Source organism: Perissodus microlepis, chromosome 3 (assembly GCF_051167445.1).
Source record: "Perissodus microlepis isolate ML-2025 ecotype Zambia chromosome 3, ASM5116744v1, whole genome shotgun sequence".
NCBI lineage: Eukaryota > Metazoa > Chordata > Actinopteri > Cichliformes > Cichlidae > Perissodus > Perissodus microlepis.
The window spans coordinates 52,152,178-52,173,794 of NC_140463.1; the positions used below are offsets into that span (position 1 = coordinate 52,152,178).

At 46.3% G+C, this 21,617-nt stretch overlaps 1 pseudogene across 1 annotated transcript; it reads right to left on the minus strand.

The window, feature by feature from the left end:
* Window positions 1–1,282: 1,282 nt before the first annotated feature.
* On the minus strand, window positions 1,283–18,863 carry LOC146391924 (NACHT, LRR and PYD domains-containing protein 12-like; annotated as a pseudogene). The gene is made up of 8 exons (XR_014798790.1): window positions 18,640–18,863; window positions 17,831–17,932; window positions 15,291–15,532; window positions 13,326–15,174; window positions 11,673–11,846; window positions 9,501–9,677; window positions 4,071–4,247; window positions 1,283–1,428 (listed from the first exon to the last, which is right to left on the minus strand). The product of XR_014798790.1 is annotated as an NACHT, LRR and PYD domains-containing protein 12-like (transcript).
* Between the last annotated feature and the right edge of the window lie 2,754 nt (window positions 18,864–21,617).

Here is a 21,617-nt window from a genome sequence, read left to right on the forward strand (position 1 = left end):
GCATGAAACAGGTGAGACAGGTGGGATCAATATTAATGTTGTGGAAATATATGAAAAAGCAACAGAAGAGTGAAAACATTTCGTGTTTCTAGAAAGATCTTTCAGCTCATAGCTGCTCACAGACTGTATTTACAAGTGACAAACTGCAACTCTACAGTACATCTACAGTATATATCAAATATATTCTGTATTCAAATCTATTGAGTGATGTTTGAAAGTCTTTCCAGGTGAGTTTGATCCAGGAGGGTCTGAAGCCAGAGTCAGACAGAGACTGTGCAGAGACTGTAGAAGGACAGAGCAGCAGCAGAGCAGTCCAGATACACTGATGATCCTCTGTCAGATCCAGAGGGACACACAGGGATGATGCTGGACTCTACATTGTGTCTGACAGTGGAGCTGTTCTCAGAGCAGTTCACTCTGCAGCACTGACAGTCATCTGCACTTCTTCTCATTCCTCTGTCAGTCACTGCTGGATGAAGCTCTCCTCTCCACCTCCCAGTAACATGGCCCAGTCAGAGCGTCTCTACACACAAGCTGCTGCTGCTTCAACCTCTCTGGATCATCAGGACACAGCTCCTCCTCTCTCAGCACACACACCGTCCTGTTTACCATCATCAGCTCCACCTGCAGAGAGAAGAAGGAAGAGCAGAGGAGATACAGCACATCCAGTATAAAGAGCAGCAGGGACTTCAGTGCTGGGACTGTACTAGGACTCATTGTTGCTTCACTTTTTCTAATCTTTGGATTTTTATTGAAGGTGATGAAGATGTTTTTCCCTCCTAGTTTGAGTTTGGACTTTCATTCATTAGAAGAACCTTGGTGTGTCCACTCTGAGCTCTGTAGGAACCCCAACAACAAGCCCAACAATCCAGATGGACGGTTCCAGCTGTTAACTGGAGGAATTCCATCCAAACATCTGCTCTCACTAAATTCTTCCTCACCTACAGACTGTGTTCTTCACTGCTTTAAACTTGGAAATGAATGCAGTCATTGGTCTGCGTGCTGCTTTGTTCCGAGAGCTGATTGGCTGTTGACACTGTTTGATCAGAGCGTGTCAGCCGTTACTATGGTGACCATAAAGGTCAGAAACAGGAAGTGTTTGTGTCCAATCCTGAAGCCTGTCACCATTCTCCTCTCACAGCTTCACTGAGAAGCTGCAGCTTTACAGGAAACACTGGATCTTTGTTTCATACTGACTGTGTTTAGTACAATACTGCTGACAGCACCACCCACTCACTCCATCACTCTACTTACAGCAGAGTCTCCAGTCTGTAGTCTGGACTCTGCTGAAGATCAGACAGCTGCTTCACATCTGGATCCTTCAGGTTGTTCCAGCTCAGGTTCAGCTCTCTCAGATGGGAGGGGTTGGACTTCAGCGCTGCTGCCAGATAATCACAGCTGATCTCTGACAAACCACAGCCCCTCAATCTGTATAAAGAATGAAAGATGTAAGTTTATTAGACAAAGTGTGAGCTGTTCAGAGCTGAAGAAGGTTCAGAATGTAGAAGTTTAGAAAATGGAAACTCCAAACAGCTGAAGCCAACAGGAAGCAGCTTCAAACAGGAAACTGTGCAGAGTTTCAGACTATATGTCCTGATGCAGCCAGTTGGATTTTGGAGATTTGAATCTCTGTTCTGTGACTAAGTCCTTGAATCATTTCTTCCAGTTGGTCCAACAAGACAGACTAAGTATTGGACATGTGTTGTGGCTCCATTAGGGGAGCTTCTAAATGTGATGTGATGGCCCCTCTGGGTCTGTCAGGTCACAGGACTGAAGAGAGCTCAAACTGGGCACACAGTTGTTCCAGTCTGGACCAAAGACTCTAGACTGGGACTGAGGGACTGCTTTGACTGCACCCACTGGGACGTTTTAAAGGCTCATGTTCTCACTTAGATCATCGATTTCTACTTACATTTCTTTCTGGGAAAAATGGGGATTACTTTGGAAACAGGAAGTATTTTCCCCTGATTTTAGCTGCTTTATCTCTCTTTCAACAAGTTTCTGTGCCTCAATCTTTTTCTTCTCTCCCTCATAACAAGACAGCTTCTTCTGCCTGAGAACATGTTGGAGTGATTTACTAATCCAGGGCTGCTTATTTATTTTTGGAGTAATAAGAGTTTTTAAAATTTACACCCATGCTTTACCCTTCGTACCCACACGGGTCCCCTGACAAAAGGTGATATAGCAATATCATATATTAATTTTTTTTCTGATTTTTTTCACATCAGATCTTTTAAACAACTTCAGACCTAACCACAGATATAAAGTTTTTCATTATTTTTTAAATATTTTTTAGGTTTTCATGGCTTTATTGTCATAAAAAACCCTGTTTTTTTGGGGGGGAAAACCCATAATATGCAATATTTTCAAAAAATTAGTTGCAAATGGAAATATTTGGTGTAAAAGTAAAGCAGAGGATGAGCTGAATAAAGGACACTCAAGGCTGGCTTGGAAAGGAATGAAGTCCATGGTGGGGATGCAGAACAAGGAGCAAAGATGAATGTGATGCTGAATCAGCAGAAGACTTGGACTCATTTGATTCCAGCTTTGATATCATTGATTTCAATGAAGAGCTTTGTGATTGTAGCAAAGGGCTGGTAGCTCTGAGAGTCCCACTGATGAGGTGTTTGTGTGGAAATCTCTTAGTGGGATCAAAGAGAGAAAAATCCCTGGTCCTGATGCTGTGGGAGGAAAATGATTGAAGTGTGCTGTGAGGAACTGACTGGGAGATTTTCACACACTTTCCAGTCCTCCTTGGAACAACAGGAAGTTCCCAGCATATGGAAACAAAGGTTAAGTGTCCTATGGCACTCAGTGATGATGGTGCTGTGGCCCCACCACCTCCACCTCTTTGTAAAGGAACTAACTGTAATCTGAAGCTTCAAATGGAACTAAGACTTCCTCCACTAGGTGGCAGTGTCTGATGAGAAAGTGTTAGTGGAGCTGGCCTGGAGTCAGAAACAGGAAGATGCAGGATTTGGGCTGAAATGGGGAAAAGTGGTTAGCACTAGTGCCTTAAAGCAAGAAGGTTGTAGGTTGAAGCTTGTTGGCCTTTCTGTGGAGGTTGGATGTTCTCCCACAGTCCAATGAAATGCTGCTTAGGTTCAGTGGTGCTTCTAAATTGGCTGTAGGTGTGGATGTGAGAGAGTGCTTCTCTGTCTCTCTCTGTTGGCCCTGTGATGGACTGCTCATCTGTGCAGGTGGACCATACCTCTTGCCCTATGACAACTAGGGCACAGCTGCAGCCCTTTGAGCCTAAGCTGAATAAACAGTTAGCAAAAATGATTCATAGATGGCCTGAAATTCCCCAGTTAGCAGTTTGGTAGATAGCTATGACATGCTAATCCCATCCAGCAGCTGTATTCTACCTGTAAGCTGATCCCTGCTGAGCCAAAGCACTTTTTCATATACAAATTACAACCTTTAATAGAAACCTATTGGTCAGCATCTTATTAGCCTGCTGTTAGCTTCATTCCACAGAAAACTGAGAGAAACTAACAGAGTTGATAAAGAATAAAGAGAAATGTGCTGATTTAAAGCCTTTGAAGTGCTTCAGATGATCTCTGCCCACTTCTGTCCACTCATTCATTCATGTAAGCTTTCTAATGCAGCTTTGATCTTCACAGTCTGCTTCATGAAACTCATTCTAACCCTGAATGTCAGAGTGTTCCTCCTTCTCTTTCCCATCATTCATGCTGGCAGTGGAGGAGATTTGGATGTTGGACTGTGTTTTGGATGATGTGTGTATGTTTGTGTTGGACTGCTGTCTGTAAAGCAAACACACATTTTGCTTTGGATTTCAGTGTCAGACAGACTTTAAGGTGGAATGAAGAATTGGAGAGTTTTACAATGAATCATCCAGTGGAGGATTTTTCTTCTTCTTTGAAGGTTTGAAATGTGAACATTGTTCTGCTGCAGTCAATGGACTAAACCAGAGAAGAAGAAAACAGACTTTACTATGAAGATCCTCAGTGTGGATCAGTATAATATCAGCCTGATGTCTACAGTTTAGTGTCAGCACAACTTTCACATCATATTCATCTCAGCACAACTAAAACATGCTGACTGACCTCAGAGTTTCAAGTCCACATCCTGGACTCTCCAGGAAACCACACAGATGCTTCACTCCTGAATCCTGCAGCTTGTAGTTGGAGCTCAGGTCCAGCTCTCTCAGATGGGAGGGGTTGGACTTCAGTGCTGCTGCCAGATAATCACAGCTGATCTTTGACAAACCACAGTAACTCAATCTGTATAAAGAATGAAAGATGTAAGTTTATTAGACAAAGTGTGAGCTTGAAATCATTCAGTGTTTCATCATCTGTTCAGAGCTGAAGAAGGTTCAGAATGTAGAAGTTTAGAAAATGGAAACTCCAAACAGCTGAAGCCAACAGGAAGCAGCTTCAAACAAACACAACAAGAGAAAAAACTCTTGTTGTGAGAGATGATGAGAGAGGGCGTGTACAGAGTCGAAAACGCGACGACGCCACGAAAGGGGAACTACAGGGTGTGGACGGCTGGTGGAAACATCGCAAAGCAGGCTAGGCCCGCCGTTCCACACGGGTCTGTCCTCCAGTACAAGGCCCGTTTGCGCAGACCGAAGGGCAAGGACGTCTGGGTCGGCCTGTTGGTCAGCGGCCATAGCCTCAAAGTCTATGCCAACATAAACGGGAGAAACCAGCATGCGGGATAGACAGTCAGCCACGCAGTTGGACTTATCAGCCACGTGCTGAATGTCAGTTGTGAACTCGGAAATGGCTGCCAACTGGCACTGCTGGCGCCCGCTCCACGGATCAGAGACCTTGGACATCGCGATTGTCAAAGGTTTATGATCGACGTACGCGGTGAAGCTCCGACCCTCGAGAAAAAAACGAAAATGCCGTGTCGCGAGGTGCAGGGTCAGCAACTCCCTGTCAAAAACGCTATATTTGCGCTCACTGTCCCTAAGCGTGCGACTAAAAAAAGCGAGCGGTTGCCAGACACCGGAGACCCGCTGTTCTAACACTGCGCCCACCGCCACGTCCGACGCGTCGGAGGTCAACGCAATCTCTGCCGACGGAAACGGGTGGGCCAGCAGGGCGGCGTTTGCCAGCGCGGTCTTGGCCCCAGAAAATGCCTGGATGCGTTCAGGGAGCCAATCAATCGGGTCCTTAGCTGTTTTACCCTTCAAGGCAGCATAGAGAGGCTGCAGCAGGTGCGCAGCTCTGGGGAAAAAGCGGTTGTAGAAATTGACCATCCCCAAGAACACCTGCAGCGTTTTAACGGACGCAGGACGCGGAAAAGCCGAAACGGCCCGGACCTTGTCTGGCAATGGAACCACACCATCAGCGGAAATGCGGTGGCCCAAGAAATCCAGAACCGGCAAGCCGAACTGGCACTTGGAGGGGTTGACGATCAGGCCGTGTGCCGCCAAGCGCTGGAAAACCTGATGCAGATGGGACGCGTGCTGACTCTCAGAGCAGCTGGCCACCAATATATCGTCAAGGTACACGAAGATGAAAGGCAGCCCGCGCAAGACAGAGTCCATCAACCGCTGAAAAGTCTGGGCGGCGCCTTTCAGGCCGAACGGCATGCGCAAAAATTCAGACAGGCCGAAAGGGGTAATAACGGCAGTTTTGGGGACGTCTTCGGCGCGCACGGGAACCTGGTGATACCCCCGCACCAAGTCAATTTTAGAAAAAATCGAGGTGCCGGCGAGGTGGGCGGAAAAATCCTGGATGTGGGGAATGGGGTAGCGGTGGTTCTCCGTGACATTATTCAAACGGCGAAAATCCCCACACGGCCGCCACCGACCGTCTGACTTGGGCACCATGTGTAGCGGAGAAGCCCAGGCACTATTCGAGCGCTGCACTATGCCGAGGCACTCCATTGCGGCAAACTCTTCCCGAGCGACGGAGAGTTTCGCGGGGTTGAGGCGGCGCACGCGTGCGAACACCGGGGGACCGACCGTCGGCATCTAATGTTCAACCCCGTGCTTCGTTGCCGTGTTCGAGAAATTAGGAACAGTCAGTGAAGGGAACTTAAACGCTGAAAAACATTCGCTGAAGTCACTAAATTAGCCTGATTCAGGGGCTCGATGGCGCGAGTGAAACAGGGTATTGAAGAAAAAGACAGTGCATCGATTAAGCGTCTGTTAGTGACATCGACCAGCAGTCCGTGGGCACAAAGAAAATCGGCGCCCAAAATAGGTACAGAACTAGCGGCAACAACAAAGGTCCATTGGAAATCCCGACCATGAAAACAAACAGTCACGAACCTTTCCCCGAACATTGTGATGGGAGAGCCATTAGCCGCAATAAGCTGCGGTCCGCTGCCCGCTGCTAAACTGTCGGCTCCGAACGGGGGAAGGAGGCTCTTCTGGGAGCCAGAGTCGACCAGGAAACGTCTCCCAGAGCGCAAGTCTTCTGTGAAGAGCAGTTTTTCTTTGTCGCCAGCGGTCGCGGCCGCTACAGCACGCTGGCGGGGTCCATGTCCTAGGGTCGGAAAAGCGGCAGGCAGCGGCGCGCTCCGGCGCCAAAACCCTGATGGTAGAAACAGAGGTCCCTGTCATGATCCAGAGTTTGTGACTCCGTGTTTATGTTTTAGTAGTTATTATTGTTTTGGGTTTTGTTTTCATGTTCCTATGTGTTCCCCAGTCTGTGTGAAGTTTTTGCGTTGTGTCATTGCGTGTATGTGTTTCCTGTTTTATTTTGAAGGTCTGCGTCTTATGTGAGTGTTTTCAGTTTGCCTCCCTAGTCTCGTCACGTTAATCACTCCCAGCTGTGTCCCCCACCTGTGTGTGATCTCCCTGTGTTCTCTGAGTGTTTTTAAGTCTTGTCTTCTGTCTTAGTTGTTGCTGGTTCGTCTGTGTTGTTTCCCCTCGGTCTCCCTGCGTCTCTCCGTATGTATTTCCCCGGACCTCCCTGCATCTTCGTTTCTGGTTTGTTTTGTTAGTTTTACCCAGTTTAGGTTTCCGGTTTCATGTTCACCCACCATTGCTGTTTGTACCCACTCCTGTAAATAAATACTCACCTGCACCAGAGCTGCCGCCTTTTGGGTCCTTTCTACAACTCCACACGTCTGCCACACCGGACGTGACAGTACGAACCAGCCACCATGGACCCAGCGGCAGTAAATCCGTCCGAGGAGCTCCGGGACGACATTACGTATAATGTGGAGATTCTCCTCGGGCTGTGGCTAGAGAACCCTCCAGAGGAGCTTCGCCGCACCGTGGAAAGCCAGCTACAACGGCTCTTTTCTGGCCTGCCATGGCTTCTGAAGTCGCTTCCTCCGACCATGCAGGCTTTTCTCCGGCACACACCTCACCTTCTCTCAGCCACTCCTGCCTCATTGCCCGACTCGCCGGATGTGATCTTGCCCGGCCCGTCGGAGCCGTCTGCGGGGAGGAAACGCCGATTGCGCCGCCGGCGCGCCACCCCACAGCAGGACGTTCAGGCTTCTACTTCGCCGGCTGTGGTGAGTGAGGACTCTTTTCCGTTTTTGGACTGTGTGACTGTTCATTCAGGGGCTGTGTTCTGTGCGGCAGATGATTATGTGAACAGCGTATCACCTGCTCAGCAGCCACTCTCAGCTCAGTTAGCTGCCCCGCAGCCACTCTCTGCTCTGTCACCAGTGTCTCCCTCATTTCAGTGTCCAGTGTCACTTTCAGTTCAGCCTCCAGAGCCTCCAGTGTCACCTGTAGTTCAGGCCCCTGCGCCTCCAGTGTCACCTGTAGTTCAGGCCCCTGCGCCTCCAGTGTCACCTGTAGTTCAGGCCCCTGCGCCTCCAGTGTCACCTGTAGTTCAGGCCCCTGCGCCTCCAGTGTCACCTGTAGTTCAGGCCCCTGCGCCTCCAGTGTCACCTGTAGTTCAGGCCCCTGCGCCTCCAGTGTCACCTGTAGTTCAGGCCCCTGCGCCTCCAGTGTCACCTGTAGTTCAGGCTCCAGTTTGCCGCTCCAGGGCTTCCCCAGAGGCTAGGTCTCAGTCCCCAGCTGATTCTGGACCCCTGAAGTTTAAGCAGCCACCTGAGAACTGCACCATGTCAGCGTTGCCTGGGCAGAGCCAGTGCTCAGTGCATTGCCAGTCGCCTTTGTGTCAGCTAGTGGCCTCCATGACTGCTGGCTTGGTGATGGCTTCTGCTGGAGGGTCCGTAGGACCGCTCCGGCCTTCGTCTCGTGTCTCCGCTGGAGGGTCCGAGGGACCGCTCCGGCCTTTGTCTCCTGTCGTCGCTGGAGGGTCCAAGGGATCCGTCCAGCCTGCAGCGCCTCCGGCTCCCACGCCGCCGCCTGCAGCGCCTCCGTCTCCGGCTTCCACGCCGCCGCCTTCAGCCTCGTCTGGTCCAGCTTCAGAGCCTTCAGCCTCGTCTGGTCCAGCTTCAGAGCCTTCAGCTTCGTCTGGTCCAGCTTCAGAGCCTTCAGCCGCGCCTGCAGCAGCCTCCGTGCCGTCGTCCTTGCCTGGCCCAGCTTCAGACTCGTCGTCCTCGCCTGGCCCGGCTTCAGACTCGTCGTCCTCGCCTCCAGCGGCCTCATCGTCCTCGCCAGCTGCGGCCTCATCATCCTCGCCAGCTGCGGCCTCATCATCCACGCCAGCTGCAGCTTCTGCTTCTGCTTCGCCTGGCCCAGCCTCCGAGTCTTCATCCTCGTCTGGTCCAGCCTCTGTGTCTTCAGCGTCGCCTGGTCCAGCCTCTGTGTCTTCAGCGTCGCCTGGTCCAGCCTCCGTGTCTTTGCCTTCAGTGTCGCCTGGTCCTGCCTCGTTTGGGTCTGCAGCTAACCGGCCACTTTCTAGGCCACTGGCCAGGCACCATCGCCGTCGTGGGCGGCCCCCAGACTCCCTTCACCTGAGTCGCCACCGTTGCCTTCCGCACGGTCGGCCCCCTGAACTGTGTCCACTTCGGCGCCGCTGCCTTCCGCGCAGCCAGCCTCCGGACCTCCGTCGCCTGGGTCGCCGCCGTTGCTGACCGCACGGTCGGCCCCCTGAACTGGTTCCACATCGCCGCCGTGGCCTTCCTCGCGGCCGGCCCCCGGACCCCCTTCGCCTGAGTCGCCGCCGTTGCCTTCCGCACGGCTGGCCGCCGGACCAGTGCTGTCGTCTTCGCCGTTCCCTTCCTTACGGTCGGCCTCCCGGACTGTTTCCACGTCGCCGCCGTTGCCGTCCGCACGGTCGGCCCCCTGAACTGTTTGGACTCCTGTGCTGTCGGCCCCCTGGCCGGCCCCCTGAACTCTTCTGTTTTGGACTCTGTTTTTTGGGCTACGGTGTATTTCTTTTGTTGTTGTTTTTTTGGTGCTGGACTTGTGTTTTGTTTTTTGACTTTCTAGTGCTCCTGTTTTGTTTTGCCTCGGTAAACACAGACGACACGTGAGCTCTCGATTAACACTGCTCGTTTATTACTCATCACCACACAACTGAATACTTTTCCCTCCAAAACACAGCAACAACACTTCCTGAGAACTGGGTGTGTGTGGAGCCCTCCAGTGGTCCACCACAACATCATATTCATCTCAGCACAACTAAAACATGCTGACTGACCTCAGAGTTTCAAGTCCACATCCTGGACTCTCCAGAAAACCACACATATGCTTCACTCCTGAATCCTGCAGGTTGTTGTTCAGTCTCAGGTCCAGCTCTCTCAGATGGGAGGGGTTGGACTTCAGTGCTGCTGCCAGATAATCACAGCTGATCTCTGACAAACCACAGGTCCCCAATCTGTGTAAAGAATGAAAGATGTAAGTGTGAGCTTGAAACCATTCAGTGTTTCATCATCTGTTCAGAGCTGAAGAAGGTTCAGAATGTAGAAGTTTAGAAAATGGAAACTCCAAACAGCTGAAGCCAACAGGAAGCAGCTTCAAACAAACACAACAAGAGAAAAAACTCTGAATGTTTCACATTTAAGGCGTACATTTCTCATAAAAACAGGACAAAGACTTGAAAAAGTCGTGTTTTTCCTTCCAGGAACCACAAGGCTTCACTTTTAAAGGTGAAGTGTGAAAGAACTGGACATATTTGAAGTCCAACACCTTTTTCCAGTCACATTATTAAAGCAGACAAACTACAAGCTCATTTTCATTCCAACAAGTCATCTTCTGACCTGGACTAACAACACTGGTCTCTATGTGCAGCTGGCTGTGAGACCAGTGCTCAGGGAGCGTCTACAAAGTGCAACACTGAAAGAACATCACACACTAATTTGCTTCCATCATCCAACCTGAAGAGGAAACAGAGACGGCTCCCCTTCAAAGTAAAAGCTGCTCCTTTTGGACACAGTATCAAAGAAAGTCTACAGTATAACATAGAAAAGACAGAACAAAGTTTTGGTTGTTTTTAAATTGTGCAGAAATGAAACTACACTAAGCTCAATTATGTGACAGACATTTCATCCCATGTCAGTTTGGCCTCAACCTGGGCCGGATTATCCAGCACACACTCTGAAAACATCACACTTCCATTAAAGTTGGTGAGAAAATGTTGAGCAGGATGAGCTGCTGGCTAATCTGGAGGCTGTAGCAGCAGCTCACAGTTACAGTGGATTTCCACTCATGAAAAAGCTCTGGCTGCTTCATTTCTCATTTCATATCAGAGACTTTAATGCTTCACTGAAGCTGTACTGTGATGCTTCCATATTCCAGTGAGGCCTTGTGATGGCTGCACTTACAGCTACACAGTGGTAATACCTTTAAATATAGAAATTAATTTACAGGACAATAAATAACTGGTTTTGGTTTAGAATTCATTCACATATCCACATAACACTGCATTCTAAAATAAGTGTGCACATTTTAGTTTACACTGTTATGTATGATTAATCTTTTGTTTTCTGAGTTACCTTAGTTGCAGCTGTTCCAGTCCCTTGATTAAGGAGCCAAAAGGTGGAAAAGGGGCGGAGCGAGCTTTAAAGGAAGACTGCAAATTGGTTCATGCCATAACTCGGGACCATGGGGGGGAATTGGAGTTCATTATGTTTGGTTTAGTTAGGTTTTGTGTGTTTTACCCCTTCTCCTGTTTTTGTGGGCTGATCAGCCACTATTTAAGTTTCCCCTTTGTCTCGTTAAGTTAGGTCAGTTTGTTTGAGTTATCAGTAGTGGTGTCAACTTTGAGTAGAGTGCTGTTATTTTGACCTCTTTTATGGGCGCAAGATTTTGATTCTTTTTGCATGATTTAACTAATTATGTTTTTTGGGTTAAATAAAACTTTTTTTTGGACTTTAACCTGTGCCTAAGTTTCCTTCACTGCTCGGTCCATCACAGGCCTCCATAATTTCAGCTATTCTGTACACACACTGTGTGCCCTGTATGGCTCAAAGTCTCTGCAGCCTGTTTTTATCTGCTATCATCAGATCTTCATCATCCTCATTCACATCCCTCACACACTCTACAGCCTCATCAGCACTGACTTCATCTTCACTGACTGATGGAGCACAACATGAACCTGTGGAGGCTGAAACACTGTCCTGTCAAACATCTCCCCGTCACCACTCCACTTCTGTCAGCCTTTAAATGAACCCTGCTCAAGTCTGTCACTTCTGTTTGGAGCCAAAAGGAAAAACTGTTGTTCGGAAAGACAGAACATTTCTGAAAGCACTCAAACATCTTCACATTTGTCTTCAGACACATCCTGAACATTTAGGAACTAAAGAAAGTTTCAAACATCAATCAAAGGCATGAAATATAGAAAAACTACAACAGCCGCAGTCAGTGAACTCACCTCAGAGTCTCCAGTCGACAGTTTGGACTCTCCAGTCCAGCACACAGAAGCTTCACTGCTGAATCCTGCAGCTTGTTCAGACTCATGTCCAGCTCTGTCAGATGGGAGGGGTTGGACTTCAGAGCTGAGGCCACAACTTCACAGTGAGACTCTGAGAGTCGACACTGAGTCAGTCTGTGATGATAGAAAATATAAAATGTGTTATTATAAAAGCAGAAAGTCTGCATTATAAACACAGACTTAATGTATATGAAGACAAAACAGAGTGAGGTCATAAACTGATGAATCTGCTCTTCACATCTGTGCTTCAGCTCCTCTTACTGTGTTTGACATGACACAACGATTGAGTCTCTCTCAGACCTGCAGACTTTTAATGAGAATCTTTGTTTGGCTTTAATCTGCAGATGAAGGAGGAAGATGGTGTCACATTTAGGCTTCCATAATGTCCACAGTCTGTTACTGAGATCTGATCCAGAGTCAGAGTGAAGACACACATTTGGACTGTTTCCTGTTTTGAATCTGACTCCAGAACATTTTGAATGAGTTCAGCTCAGTGAAGAGTTCCAGCTGGAAAGATGATCTCTGTTTGCTACCTGCTGTCAGGTACGACTGTTCACGTCCACACGCAGGAAAAACCTGCTGACTGTTACCAAACGGAGCAGAAATCTCATCACTGGACAATAATGATGAATGAACTCAGAGCTGCTGATATCAGATCTGATTTAAGGGGAACTAAACACAGAAATGATTGGCTCATTTTAGCTTTCTGAGCCATTATCTGCTGGTGTGTCGCTAGTTGGCAGAAAATGATTTGTATTCCTGTTCAGGGCTTCAGTGTTTATGAGTCCAGATCCAGGTGACAGCAAGTCAAAATGATGTTACCTGTCTGTGTCCAGCAGCAGCCTGTATTCACTTTGAATATTGTTATAACCTGACATGGATCAGTTTGTCCTGAGGACGGTACAAAGACAGAGAGGGAGAGAAAGGAGAGAGAGGATGGAGACAGCAAAGAGAGAGCAAACACAAACAGGTGAGAGTGGACAGGTGACCAAGGTCAGCAACCAATCAGAGAGCGTCTGTTTGACCCACAGTCACTGATGATGACTGCACATAACCAAGCAGTGTGTTACTCTGATATCAAATATGGATCCTGCTCTTATAATAATGATCATCAGATGATATTATTGTGTTATTTTGTAGCTGAATACGATGTTTGTGTGATTATCAGTGAAAGAAGCAGTGAGGAGGATGGAGAGAGAGAGAGGACAGAGGGTGAAGTTAGAAACACTAAAAGGATTTTTCATGGATTTCATGGATGATTTGAGTGATTTCCAGCAGGACACTTAAACATGTCAGTGGACGTCCTAAAGAACATATTCACTGATATGAAACGTGTCATTGAACAGGATTAATATCAGTGGAAACATGGTGGAAACAGCTGTGACTGCATGGATGTGACACACTTCAAATCTGTTCTCCACTCTTGGATTTGGGATCCATGGAGCTGCTGCTGAGTCTGTACAATAAAGGAATGGTGTGGAAGGTTGCAGCGTACGGACACAAACACTTTGTGGTTACAATCTGATTTTATTTTCAAAATTAAACTACTAACCTACGCTGATCAACGATGTTAATGATCACATCTGGACTCACCCAGCCTTTCTGCAGTTCCTCACAGCTGGAATCAGTCTCTGTCGTCCCCGTTCTGATGTATTGTACTTCTGCAGGTCCAACTCATCCAGAACCTCCTCTGACATCTGCATCATGAAGGCCAGAGCTGAGCACTGGATCGCAGAGAGTTTCTTCTCTGATCTGTTCTCTGATTTCAGGAACTCTTGGATCTCCTGAAATAATGAGAGGTGGTTCATCTCCATCAGACAGTGGAAGATGTTGATGCTTCTGTCAGGAGAGATTTCATCACTCTTCATCTTCTTCAGGTTGTTGATAACTCTCTGGATGGTTCCTGGACTGATCTCTGTCTGACCCAGCAGACCTACTAAGAGTCTCTGGTTGGACTCCAGACAGAGGCCATGAAGGAAGCGAACAAACAGGTCCAGGTGGCCATTTTTACTCTGGAGGGATTTCTCCATGACTCTCTCAAGGAAATCATCCAGAAAAGAGTTACCTACATCATCATCATCATCATCACTGTCATCAAAAACACTGGAAATCATCTTGGTCAAAGATTTTGGTTTAAGGAAGTTCTTCAGCACCTCTGTCTTCCTGTTGGTGTGACAGTGGAACATGTAGACAGCAGCCAGAAACTCCTGAATGCTCAGATGAACAAAGAAGTAGACTGGTTTCTGGAAGATCACACACTCTCTTTTGAAGATCTCTGTACAAACTCCTGAGTACACCGAGGCCTCTGTCACATCCAGACCACACTGCTCCAGGTCTTCTTGGTAGAACATGATGTTTCCTTTCTCCAGATGTTCAAACGCCAGCCTCCCCAGCTTCAGAAGAACTTCCCTGTCAGCCTCCGTCAGCTCCTGTGGACTCGTCTCATGTCTCTCATGGTACTTGTTCTTCTTCCTCTTTGTCTGAACCAGCAGGAAGTATGAGTACATGTCAGTCAGGGTCTTGGGAAGCTCTCCTCTCTGCTCTGTAGTCAACATGTGCTCCAGAACTGTAGCAGTGATCCAGCAGAAGACTGGGATACTACACATGATGTGGAGGCTCCTGGATGTCTTCATGTGGGAGATGATTCTGCTGGACAGCTCTTCATCACTGAATCTCCTCCTGAAGTACTCCTCCTTCTGGGCGTCAGTGAAGCCTCGTACTTCTGTTAGCCTGTCAACACATGTAGGAGGGATCTGATTGGCTGCTGCGGGTCGGGAAGTTATCCAGACGAGAGCCGAGGGAAGCAGATTCCCCTGGATGAGGTTTGTCAGCAGCTGGCTGACTGATGACTTCTGTGTGACATCAGACAGCAGCTTCCTGTTGGTGAAATCCAATGAAAGTCTGCTTTCATCCAGGCCGTCAAAGATGAACAAAAGCTGAGAGACAGCCAGCTTCTCTGCTGTGACCTTCTGTAATGTTGGATGGAAAACATGGAGCAGCTCCAGAAGACTGTACTGCTCATCTCTGATCAGGTTCAGCTCCCTGAATGAAAGCAGAACCACCACACTGACATGTTGGTTCTCCAAGCCCTCTGCCCAGTCCAGAGTGAACTTCTGCACTGAGAAGGTTTTTCCAACACCAGCCACGCCGTTGGTCAGAACCACTCTGATGGGTCTCTGTTGGTCAGGTAAGGCTTTAAAGATGTCCTGGCACCTGATTGGAGCGTCATGGAGGGCGTCCATCTTGGAAGCTGTCTCCAGCTGCCTCACCTCATGTTGGGTATGAACCTCTTCACTCTGTCCCTCTGTGGTGTAGAGCTCAGTGTAGATCCTGTTGAGGAGGGTTCTACTTCCTGTTTCATCACTTCCTTCAGTCACACGTTCACATCTCCTCCTCAGACTGATCTTATGTTCATCTAAAACCTCCTGCAGACCAACATCTGCTGAAAGAAAGAAAAACAATGAGGCTAAAGAGAAAGAAAACTCTTCAATGTCTGAACAACACAAGAAGTCCAGTTTTCAGAAATGAGTCCATCAGCAGACAGATGTTCAGTCTTACTTTGTACACAGCTGCTCTGACTGGCTGTCTGCAGTCCAGCTCTGCTTCTGGATCTTTCTCCACACTGGGGGCAGGAGGAGTCTCCTGATGAAGCAGACTGGTCCCAGTATGAGGAGATGCACTGTCTGCAGAACCAGTGTCCACAGCTGGTAGAGACTGGATCCTTCAGGACGTCCTGACACAAAGCACAGCAGGACAGCTGCTCCTCCTCACAAACACCACTCCTCTTCCTCTTCCTCTCTCTGTGAACACATTTCTTTATCACTAAAAACATTTACTGTCAGTGAAAAACATCCAGATTTGACCAAACTGCAGTTCCTCACAGTTCCTTTGATTTCTTCAACACTAATGAGCTGCTCTTCCTGTCTGCCTGTCTCAATAAACACTGAGTGATGAATACCAACTCAACACTTCCTGCAGACTTCCTGACTTCACAATAAAAGCTTTCCATCAGAGAGAGACAGTTATGACTTTCACTGTTTTACAGCCGCTGTGTGCAGATTATCTGGGTCAGTCCACTCTGAAGCAGCTTAGAAGTGTCCGTGTAGAGCCGTGGTCTGACACACAGAGACTTCTGATTTTCTCTATTTAAATAAACATGATGAAGATGAGCAGGTTTCTCTTCTATTATAAACTCTGTGTCTCTCTGGCTGGCTCATGATGGCTTTTCAGGTTTTATGTTTTGCTCTCTCCTGCTAGCGTTTTGCCTGCCTGGGTGGAGCTTGTAATGGCCTCTCGCTCTTGGTCCACACAGTTATGATGATTACACCACCTGTTGCTGATTCACCTGGGCTTACCGGTAACCATTTAACGCTGCGGCATGGAGCAGTTTGTCGCTGGGACATTGACCCTCCTGTGTTCATGATCTCAGCTCCTTGCTAAGAAATCTCTCTCTAAATTCACCAGTTGGGTTAACTTTGTGTATACTTTGAGTAAATATTTCCCCGGACCTGCTTACAGACGCTTACCTGTGACTCCCGTGTGTGGCTGTGTGAGTGGAGAGCAGGACAAGAGTGACTGAAGAGGAGTGAGTGTGGACTCCCTTCCCTCTTTTCCCTGGAGCCCTGGACCCCCTCCCCAACTCACTGTACATATATAGAGCACTGTGGTTCACCCCTTTGGTAAATAAACTGTCACCTTTTTGTTTGTCAGAACTCAGTCTGTGCTTGAGTTCCTCTGTTAGCCATGACATTTTGTTGGTTCTCTCTCTTCAGGTCCCTGTAAGTGTTTGATCGGCCTTTCTAAAACATTATATTTATTCTGCTTTGATTGTTTTGTGTGCTGAGGGACATTGTTGCATGATCCACTTTTTCTTATCACTCAAATATCCTGATACTTTCAGAAAGTTGGAGAGCTCTCCTGGCTTGCTTAGTCTTTGCTCTGTACTGCAGTACTTGCATTGGTTTCACTGGACAAGTCTGCATGTGAATCTACAACTGATCTGACATTGTGGCACAAACACAGTAAACAAACACTACGAGCACCTTGTTTCATGTGCAGTGGCTTTCTTCTCATTCTGTTACTGAACACTGTATGAAAAGCCTCTCACTGCCAGCATCCTTCCAGCCCCACGACAACAAGTCCAACTCACATCTTCACAACACCAAGAATTTTCCCCTTTACTTTGGAGAAACTGAGAAGCCAATAGGATTGTAGCTCAAACTTGCCCACAGTCCTGCTTCATCACTGCTCACTCCTACCTGTGTTGGTGCTGAGTGGACAGTCATAGCCTGCTGCTAGCATGAATGCTAAATGTGCTGCTGTGGATGATCAGCAGAAAAAGATGTTGTCAGTTTGACTGTTTGCTGTATTTAAAGTGTTTTTCTCAGTTCATCTGTATTCAAAGTGCATTCGGGGCTTTAGCTGACAGCTCTTTGTGCTAACAAACTAAACTCTCTTAGTTTAAGCCAACAGACTTTACCAAACACAAAGCCTGCTGCTGCCTCCATGGGTTAGCTTGTGTGACTGGTGTTTGCACCAATGAAATCTAAATCACACTAATGTGTCCTCCAAGGTGTTTGGTGGGAGCACTGAGTGAAACATAAGAGCTCTGGTAAAATAACAAACAGGGCTGTGAGAGCAACTGAAGTGATAAAAATACTGTTTGAAGATAAAAAACACTTTGATGTTCTCTCGTCACCTAACAAAGTCCAAACCCTGTGAACTATTTTAGCTTTAATAATTGTGGATTCAGGTATCCTGAACCCATCTTTGGACATTTGTAATTAAATATTTTAAAACTCCATCAAAGACTCCTGATGTGGCTGTTTGGAGAAGGAAAAGAGGGACAAAGTGGAGCGTCGAGCTGAGGCTTCATTCACTGCAAACCTACAGTTATGTTTTCTTATTTCTGCTGTTTGCATGTTCACAGCTGAAATAAAGCTGCCTCTTTGACTTCATCCTGTTGTGTTTGGGTCCAATCCTGCCTGCCACACAGCGCTACAGGACAAAGTCTAATATTTTTATCTTTTTAATGAATCTTTAGTCATATTTATCTAGGAAAACACAAACATGTAAAGGAGTCATCACAGGTCTCTGACCTCGTTGGTCCAGGTTCACCACTGAACTCTGGAGGGTGATCTTTGGACCAGTCACTCCTCACAGACGGACAGCTGGATTCTGCAGACTGTGACCTTTGACCTCTGCAGACACAAACATGTTTTATTCATTGATCAATTCTCTGATAAAGTGATTGAAGCAGCTGTGATCACACAGACTGCAGATAATGCAGCTGTTTCCTGTCAGTAACAGTCCTCTTAGATTAGAGTTCAGCTTTTTACAGGAAAACAAATGTCCCTGAATGCAACAGTGAGACACAGTCTGCCTGTGTGGCTGTGATAGCTGCCGTTAGGAGCGCTCATGTGTTTGCAGTTAGACGAGGAGATGTTACCATCATGGACACGTTAACAAATCCTGCAGCATCACGTGGCACAAACACTTTGTGTTCCTGTCATCTGCAAGCAACAGGAAGTTCATTAATAAAGGCGGGATGGAGATGTGACTGTGATGGTTCTCCTTCATCCAGCTGTTACACACATCTGGGCTCACACGACGAGCCTTTGTCTAATACAGCAGCTGCTCTCTGAACACTTTTCTGAAGAGGAGCTGCACAAACCTTTGTTTCCTTTCTAGAGCAGCGTATCAAAGTCAAACTACCCACTGCTAGCAGCTGTTTCTATCATAGTTTAGGATCCAGATGTGTGATGTCTAAATTTACACCTCTGATTAAAATACATAGTTAAAAACAGCCAATTGAGTCCAAATGTGTCTTAAAACCAGATAAACTGACAGTTACAGCTGAGCTGTGACATGGAGAAGAGTCATGGACAGTTAGAGATGGTCATCTCACCTCTGAGCTTTGGTCTGGCTCTCATGTTCCCCACACAGAGTGGTTTTAGAGGGAGGGACTCCCTCCTCTCTGTCCTCACACTGATCCATGCTGCTCAATTCACATCAGCTCACACACACTTTCTACCTTCACCTGCAGAGGAAACACAAATCATTCATGTGCACATCAACTGAGAGCTGCAGAGGTCGTGTCTGATGTGTTGGACTAACATCCATCTGAGATGCAGCTTTCATCAGTTCACTACAAAAAGTGTCACAGAGCCGAGTTCAGCCTCCAAATCCTCCATTACTGTAGTCCTACAAAGCAGCAGGTCAAACATGGCTGCAGAGAGCAGCTTTATGTCAGCAACAATGTCCAGGACCGAGCTGACTGCTTACAGAGTTCATACTCTAACTGCTAGCTGCTCTGCTAGCTAAGCTAACTCAGTAACAGTGACTCTGACAGCAGTTACTGTGGAACAGCGGCCGAGCTCAGGACACATTCAGTGTGTTTAGTCTTAGTCCTGGACTCTGATTCAATGGATTCAATCCAGCTCAGAGTTTCATGTCTTCATCAGAATAAAATACATGTACTAATATAACAGAAGTAATCCTCTGAATGCAGGACTGTAATGGAGGATAAATAAGGTTTTTACAGCCTGAAAGAAACATTCAGTTCATATATTTGTAGACAGTGAAGCAGTTTTTAATACTGCAGCTGTTTCCTTCACCTGTGTGTGTGTGAGCCACACCTTCATGTGCTGCTTTAGAAATATGTGGTCTGACTGCTCAGACTGAGTCTAGGAGGAAAGTTCACACGCTGGAGAAAGTTTGGTTCCTAACTTTGTCAGAGTTCGGCTCCAAAGACAAAGAAGACGGAGCTCACAGTCTGTAGATGGTCCTCAGTGTGTGTGTGAAGCCAAGAAAGCACACAAGAGTATGTTTATGTCAGCAAATCAGTGTGTGTGAAGAGTCTGAGGGAGTGTGTGAATGAGACTAAACACTGAAACCAACAGTCCAAGAAAAGCGTCTGGATTTCTTTAAGTTTAACTTAAAGAAGTCCAGACGCTTTTCTTTTTGTCTCCATAATGTCTCCATAATGCTGCAATGTTATCTGCCCCAGAAACACACTGTGCAGAAGCTCTGATGGTGACACAGAAAAGTCAAAGTGGAGATACTTCTGTCCACCTTTGATTAGACTCATTATAAAAAGGAAAACAAAGTTTGAACACAGTCATGTTTCCAGTTCACTGACTTACATTTATTCCATGGACACTCACTCTAACCTGAACCACAGCTACAACCCAACATTGTTGAGGCCTCATCTCCTCCTTTCCTGACTGTAGAGGTTAAATATGCAACAACCAACAAATAAAAGAATTTGGTTCATTTCAAAGAAATTCACACGGTGACCAAGTAAAGTAACCGTAGTAAAGGAGACAACATCCCGTTGATGGTGGGATTATTTGAAAGATTTGCTTTAGTCACGTCACCCAATGCAGTTGAACCACCCGTGGATCCATGTTTGACCATCCTACCACTCTGAGCTCTGCTTTGTAATCATTTTATTATTATCATCATTCATTTATTCATTCTTTGGAGGGGGGCTATTTCCTAATGCCGCCCTAATAAGCTGATGTTCAAGGGGAAATATAACAGAAACTCTTTCAGTGTTATTCATTAATAAATTAACAGATAAACTGTGAAGAAGAAAAAAACTGAGATTTAAAGGAGAGAGTAGAAACTTGATCATCCATCCTCATAATACATGTTTATCAGTATCTGCTGTGACCATACTGCAGTAATAACTACAAGTCTACATTTCTGTGACTGTTGATCAATCACAGCAGGAATCTGAGCTCATCTCTGCACACAGAGCAGCTTCAGCTCTGGGATAAACTGCTCGCTTCACGTCCTTCTCAGCTCACAGACACTCATCCTGATATTTTCCTTTAACATTTGATGGTATCTGGAATAGTTAGGGTTAGGGTAAGATAAGAAATCCCTGTTGTCTTTACAGGCTCAATTAGATGATCTATACAAGAAAAAGGCTGATGGAGCTTACATTAGAGCTCGTGCAAAATGGATAGAAGAAGGTGAAAAAGTGCTTCATATTTCTACAATTTGGAGAAATGGAGGCAAGAAAAGAAATCTATTAATACAATAATCGTAAATGGGGAGGAATGCACAAATCATAAGACTATAGCAGAAGAAAAACATAAATTTTACTCAAATTTATACTCCTCAAAATATTTAATTACTGATTCATCATTCATTCAAGTATTTTTGATCAGATTGAACCTTATACTCCAAAAATCGATTCTGTATTCAGAGAAATTTGTGATTCTGATATATCACTGGATGACTGAGATCAAGCCTTAAACAAACTGAAAATGGACAAAGCTCCTGGTCAGGACGGCTTGACTGCAATCTTTTATAAATTCTTCTGGAAAGAAATAAAAGAGTTTTTCTTCAAAACTATTAGTGAAATCATTAGTAATGAAATGTTAGCAACGACAATGAAACAATAATTCAAACGGCATTTGGTTTTATTTCCCCAAAGTAATTTTTGAGAAGCACTGAATTTCTTATAAAGTGCGACGTTGAAATTTCCAAATTTCCAAATTAAATTATCCAATTTTCACAAACAGGTTCTCCAGTACTGGAAAATGATGTACAAGCATATTTTTTCTCCACATACAAATTCGATTTGGGACAACAGATGCATACGATGAAAGAAAATCCATCTTTTATATGGATTGGATGGATCATGGAATTTGGACGGTTTTACACCTTTTAGACAATGAAGGAAATGTGTTAACATATAACAAATTCATAGATAATTATGGCATATCATGTACTCAAAGTAAATTAATTAAAGTTGTGAAAGCCATTCCCCCTGCAATGATTCAGATGTCTTCCCCCGATTGAACAACAACCCGTCAACAACATGCTGAGCTGTGACTCTTCTTTCCTCTAAAGTCCTGGTGTTAACACTCA